Source organism: Carassius auratus, chromosome 42 (genome assembly GCF_003368295.1).
Source record: "Carassius auratus strain Wakin chromosome 42, ASM336829v1, whole genome shotgun sequence".
Classification (NCBI taxonomy): domain Eukaryota; kingdom Metazoa; phylum Chordata; class Actinopteri; order Cypriniformes; family Cyprinidae; genus Carassius; species Carassius auratus.
In genome coordinates, this window is record NC_039284.1 from 18079730 (window position 1) to 18085914 (window position 6185).

Sequence of the window (6185 nt, forward strand, 5' to 3'; positions counted from 1 at the left end):
CACACCCTCTGCAGCTATGATCACTGGATCCATTTCTGTGTAACTGTTAATACACCAACATGAATTAATGATTAGGTTTGGTAAGCAAGATTAAATACATTACAAGTGTGGTATGTTAAAGAAACTTTTATTACTCCCATAAAAGGGTATTCTGGTTTTGTTGCATTTTGCTTGAGTTGGTCAAAGGCACTTCATAAACAAACAAACATTTGACTTTTTTTCAGATGTGCAGAAAGTATAACTGTGCAAATACATGTAAAGATAGAGTCAGCATACCTGCTCTGAATGTGTCAGCACAAATCAAACATGTCTTCCATCCTTTTCTTTGGTAGTAGTATGCCAACTAAAAAAAAGAACAAGGTCAACTTTTTCTAGCCATCACATGGCAATCAGAAATAACAGCAATATATGTAATAAAAAGTGAGAAGTAAAAGATAAAAGTAAATAGAGAAATAAAGACAATAGTAACACAAGATACACGGCGTAAAAACAGAACTGATGGTAAGTAATAAATACATTATTAACTGAATATAATGTATACAGGATTGCTATAAAAGAGAGATTGTTGATACTTAGTTTTCTTCCTCCAAACGTTCTTGCTTTTATGATTAGCTGTATGAAAAGAGGTAAATAACCTAAAATCTCAGTGACCAAGATCTGCTCACCTTAGAACATGTTGTGGTTTTCCACTGCCCTGCAGACCCAAACATGATCACTTTGTTCTTTCCCTTCTGTGGGAGTCCAGGCTTTCACCTCCGGGGATTTCCACCAGCTTGCCAAAAAGAACACTCTGTATTTATCTTCTAGAATACAGATCTATCATCAGGCAGTCAATTCCATTTAGTTAATGTAGTTTCTTTATGTTATGGATGAAAGCTCCTGAGCTACAGGGTGTAAACAATTACAAGGACTCCCAGAGGAACAATGTGAATCCAATATGTATCAGACATAAATAGCAAACCGATCATTTACTTGGACAAGTTCCTGGTGAAAACAGCATGGCTGGATCATTCTCTCTTGTTTAGGCCAGAAGCATTTCCTCCAGATCAATGGCTGCCCTGAGATACAGAGCAAAAATTAATTTTATAATAGGGAATCTACTATATATAATGGCCAAAAAAATAAATATAACTTGTTACTTACTTGACATTTTCTCTAAGCTGCTTTACCAACTTGATATTCACATCAGCCTCCAGTAGAGCAGCACAGACCTCCTTGAGCATAGCATTTAATACCTAAATAAAATTGTTAAGAAGTTTACATTTTATGATGGGCCACACTGCTGAACAATCCTGATTTTAAGCTTGCATCACATTCACTGTACCTCCTCATTGATGATTGTGGCATTGCTGAGGGACCTCAAAGCTGAGGTTATCTTCCTCCCCAGATCAGCTAAAACCATTTTTGCGGTTTGAGAGCTGTGAACCTGCAACAGGGGGTTATAGTTACATCAGGTAGCCAAGATTTTTAAACCACCCAGCTATCAGTCATAAAAGCACTGAGTAGAACTGAATGATGACATTAAAAGTGTGTTTGATGTAATGTAGACTTCTTTACTTGTTAGGTCAATGAGACTTTCCAATGTGGTGGGGTTTCCCCCCAAAACAATCCTCCTGTCACTGCTCGCTCTGAACCTCGAGACTTCAGGGGAACCAGAGCAATTATGTTTTCAACCTTAATAAACAAACACAAATCATAACAATGTTATCGCGGATGAGCTGTTCTCTTATTAGAAGCCATGTCCTGGTTGAATCTGGATGACATGGATCGTTACTATGTCAAAACATAAACGTTGCCACACCCATGAGTAATTTTAACTATTATAAAATCATAATAGAATATATATTTGTATGTTTTCTAAGACTGACTCCGTGCAGAAATGAGGCCAGACGTCCGTTGTGAACCCAATTAGCATGGTCGATTTAATTAAAGACATGATTAAATCATGTTTAAATCAAAACAATATCAAATTAAGATTCTCGGTAACCAAATGATTAATATTAAGACATACGTTTCGATTATATATTACTTGCCTAAACTCGCAGCTGCTGTTTTATCGGCGAGTGGAACAGCGACAGACTACAGACGTCATCTAACTCCCAACATCCCGTGACGTGACTTTACTTCCGCGTAAAATAAGAGTTAGCGTTTTATTATGGAAAAATATTATTTGTATTTAAGATTTGTTTTCACTCGTTGTTCATTTAACTTAAGTAAAATTAATATCTGTCTGTGTATATAAATTAAAATATATGTTTATACCATCTTTATTTCTTTAAAAATATATATTCTTTACATTAGAGATGTTGCTCATGGAGCAAAATCTTAAGGAGGAACAGAAGTACATAAAACTGATTTGAACTTAGAACGGAAAGATTGGATTTTTACTTTTAAGAGTCATTAAAATCTAAATAATGCGATTAAAATTACAAATATAAATAGTGTTTTTAAAACCCGGAATAGTTAATTAATCAGATGACAAAAATGTACCGTTCTACCTTAACTTATGTCACACGTTTCCCACTACTGCATACATACAGCAGGAGCAGACCCATGTGTTGCTCAGTAGAAGTATGCTTGCAACTTAGAGTGTGTTTGTCGTAAGATAAGTATCAAGCGCTTGAATCAATGAATTTTAACGATGCAAAGAAAGAAATTCTGCAGGTGTTGTCCAAGACGGAGAGACAACATCTTCCAAAGCTGTTAGAATGGTTGAAAACTTCCGGTAAATGCACGATTGAAATCTATGGTTATTGTCATGTCAGATTGTTAGATTGTATGCAAGGTGTAAGCATTTGTTCTGTGTTTTCTCCAGTTTATCTAAAGTATATCTTATTTTAGACAATATTAAGCACTTGATTATTTACTTGTAAATCCGTTTTTTTTTCTAATCTATATTTTCAGATGAACTGGATGAATTCCTGGTGGATAACCAAAGTGTTATTCTTCAAAGTATTGCAGAAGACCTAAGGGTCTGCCTGCCATTGGAGGCTATGGTTCCCTCTGAGTCTACGGCTATTCAGAAGGTCTGTTCATTAGATTTTTTTGTATTTTACTTTGGCATTCACAACTACATTGTGAGATCCTAAAGCATACTTTAATGTTCAGACTCAACAGAATCCTCATCCCACTGTACATGTTGGATGCATTCTTATATGATGAGGAAACGGTGGATTCATTGTGTGAGGAGGGAAAAATGAGTCGCAACTACTGCCTCGACTGTGGATCGCGCAGAACAGCACCACTGGGTGAGTGTTTGCATGGAGACTGGGCTATGTATTACATAAATACATGCAATAATAAAGCCACATCATAATATGCATTTTTTTATGTTTCACAGAGTTCATCTCGCATTCCTTCTCAATCCCAGAGCTCCAGTTCCTATTCCACAATGTTCTTCCAGACCTCACAGGAAAACTGGTGGTGGATGTGGGATCTAGACTTGGAGCTGTGCTATTTGGGGTAAGTTGCTGGTAATGGTTTAACTATACACAACTAAACTCATCATTATTGATTGTAAATTACCTGAGATTTACAGGAACAGTCCCCCTGGGGCACAAGGGGTTAAAGGAATAGTTCAACCAAAAATTAATATTTGTTGAAAATGTCCTCACCCTCAGGCCATCCAAGATGTAGATGGTTGATTTTCAGATACAGGAACAAATACAGATGAATTTAGGATTACATAACTTACTCACCAATGGATCCTCTGCAGTGAATGGGTGCTGACGAGAGTCCAAACATCTGATAAAAACATCACAATAATCCACAAGTAATTCATATGACTCCAGTCTATCAATTAACATCTTGTTAAGTGAAAAGCTACATGTTTATAACAATTTCAACCAATTATAATGCAAGTCCTATATCCATAATATTGCTTTCTCCAGTGAAAATCATCTTATCTAAATCAGGACAGGAATATGCACAGACCAAGCACCAATTACAAGCGAAAAAAGTCCAAAATTTATAAACTAATATGTCAGTGGATTTTAATCTGATGGGACAACATGGGATGGACTTCTTCATCAAAGAAGCATTATTACGGATTATGGATTTATTTTGGCAAGAATTGACTGTTTAAAGGTAAAATGTCTTAACAATGACCTTGTTGACACATGTGAACTGGAGTCGTATGGATTACTTGTGAATTTATTGTGATGTTTTTATCAGCATTTTGGACTCTCATTCTGACGGCACCCATTCACTGCAGAGGATCCATTGCTGAGAAAGTGATATAATGCAAAATTTACATCCAGATCTGCTCCAATGAAGAAGTCAATTTGAATAAGAACATTTTCAGCAAATTAAATTTTTGGGGTAAATTATTCCTTAAACAATTTTCCAGTCCAGATCTGTAGCCACTAGGCTACACCAGCTTAAAACATGGTCGGAAGGTACATCTATATAACTGCCTCAGATAGATCATTTTTCTCTCCTCAGGGCTACCTGTACAGTGCAGCATCTCAGCTTGTGGGGGTTGAAATAAGCTCAGAGTTTGTCAAGCTTCAAACAATGGCTGTAGAGAAATATGGCTTCAGTGACAGAATTCAGGTAATCAATCAAACCATTTCTTTGTCCTATGATAATTGTTTTGTCTGGATAGTCTTTTTTACAAAGATGTTTAATATGCACTGCATAGGTGATTTGTGCAGATATCCGCTCTCAGGCTGCCTTAGTGCAAAATACAGACGTTCTGATCATGAACAACGTGTTTGAATACTTCATGGAACCAAGTGATCAAATGCAGTAAGTGCCTAACAAATCATTAAACAAATCATAAATAGTAACTGTCTTAAATTAGGTTTAAATAAAAATTACCAATTTATTTTCTTGTCTTCCTTTTTTTTTTTTTTTTTTAGAGCTTGGATATTTATTAGTCAGAATTTCAGAAAGAAAGGTGCACTGTTAGTGACTGTACCCAGCATTCAAGAGGCACTTGCTTTACTTCAGGACGCTGTTGTAAGAAGCTTTTTTTAATCTATGCTATTTCTGAATTTGCTATTTCTGAATTTGCTATTTCTATTTTATTGTCAGTCCAATTCCAAACATCAGTACATCAAGAATTCATAAAACAAATCTAATGTTTACAATTTTTATCTTTTCCAGTTCCTAGAGACATTAGCACTCAGCCGATGGATAGAGGAAGTACCACTTGACTACTCTGTTTATCTAAAAAATGACACCGATCCTGATTCTCTCAAGCAAATCCATCTTTATAGAGTACTTTAACCCTCAGAAGAGACTCTTATGATACATTAGAACCAATAAATCCAATTAGCCTCGATGCCTTTAACAGGACAAATGATGCAAATAGATTTAATTAAACACAAAGTATCCTCTTTTGATGAACTTTCACTTGTCAGTTTTTAAATCTGAGTTTGATTGTAAACACATTCATACTTAAAATTGTCAGTTTATGTAACTATACATCATTTTCATATAATCTCTTTGTCATGTTATGTTTGCATTGCTGTATTAAGTAGTCCTTGTTTAGAGATAATATATTTGTTTTCCAGTAAGTGCCCTCTTTCTTAGTTTCATAATCTGTTCAAATGCATTTCTGTCTCCAGCTCTTCCTGTTGAAACAGGAAGTAGAGGAAGGATTGCTGCTTTTTTTTTTTTTACAGGCAGAGGTAGTGATTGAAGACTATTTACGTCATCCTTGATATTATATTGCTTTGTGTTTTATTGCAAACTCAGCTAAGTCACCAACTGATGACTTATGTTGAGAAGTTTAATTTGTTTGTTAACCCATAATAGCTATTAAAATATAAAAATTGTTTATGATAATGTGGCACAACCTTTTGCTAATTGCAATGACTGTCTATAAAGCAATGATAAAATTATATATTTGCATTTCGTACTCCTACAAGAACACTATCGTAGATAATATAGGTCAAAACAAACTTTGAAACTTTCAAATTTTGATAATAATGATTAAATTATATTTTAGTTGCATTTTATGATTGTGCGTTCAAGAGAACATTTGGATACACACACTCAAAATGCTTCTAATCATTTGAGAAACTAGGCTTTGTGGTTGGGAAATTTGTCGCAGTGATGGCGCTACAATTATCTACCTTCGTTTCCAACCACAGAATAGCTGTTATCAACTATCAAAGCTTATTCAAATGTATATTAATATTATCCTATAATAATGTCATTCAAAATACATCAAGCTT

The 6185-nt window shown here is 35.0% G+C and overlaps 1 long non-coding RNA gene and 2 pseudogenes across 1 annotated transcript; 1 reads left to right on the top strand and 2 right to left on the bottom strand.

The window, feature by feature from the left end:
• The window catches only part of LOC113060369 (AT-rich interactive domain-containing protein 4A-like), an 11693-nt pseudogene extending 11660 nt beyond the window's left edge, over positions 1-33 (bottom strand).
• A 983-nt stretch (positions 34-1016) lies between these two features.
• LOC113060357 (uncharacterized) lies at positions 1017-1679 on the bottom strand. The gene is made up of 4 exons (XR_003278235.1): positions 1558-1679; positions 1325-1426; positions 1144-1235; positions 1017-1058 (listed from the first exon to the last, which is right to left on the bottom strand). It is a non-coding gene; the product is annotated as an uncharacterized LOC113060357 (long non-coding RNA).
• Positions 1680-2533: 854 nt separating this feature from the next.
• LOC113060954 (uncharacterized) lies at positions 2534-5522 on the top strand (annotated as a pseudogene).
• Positions 5523-6185: the final 663 nt, after the last annotated feature.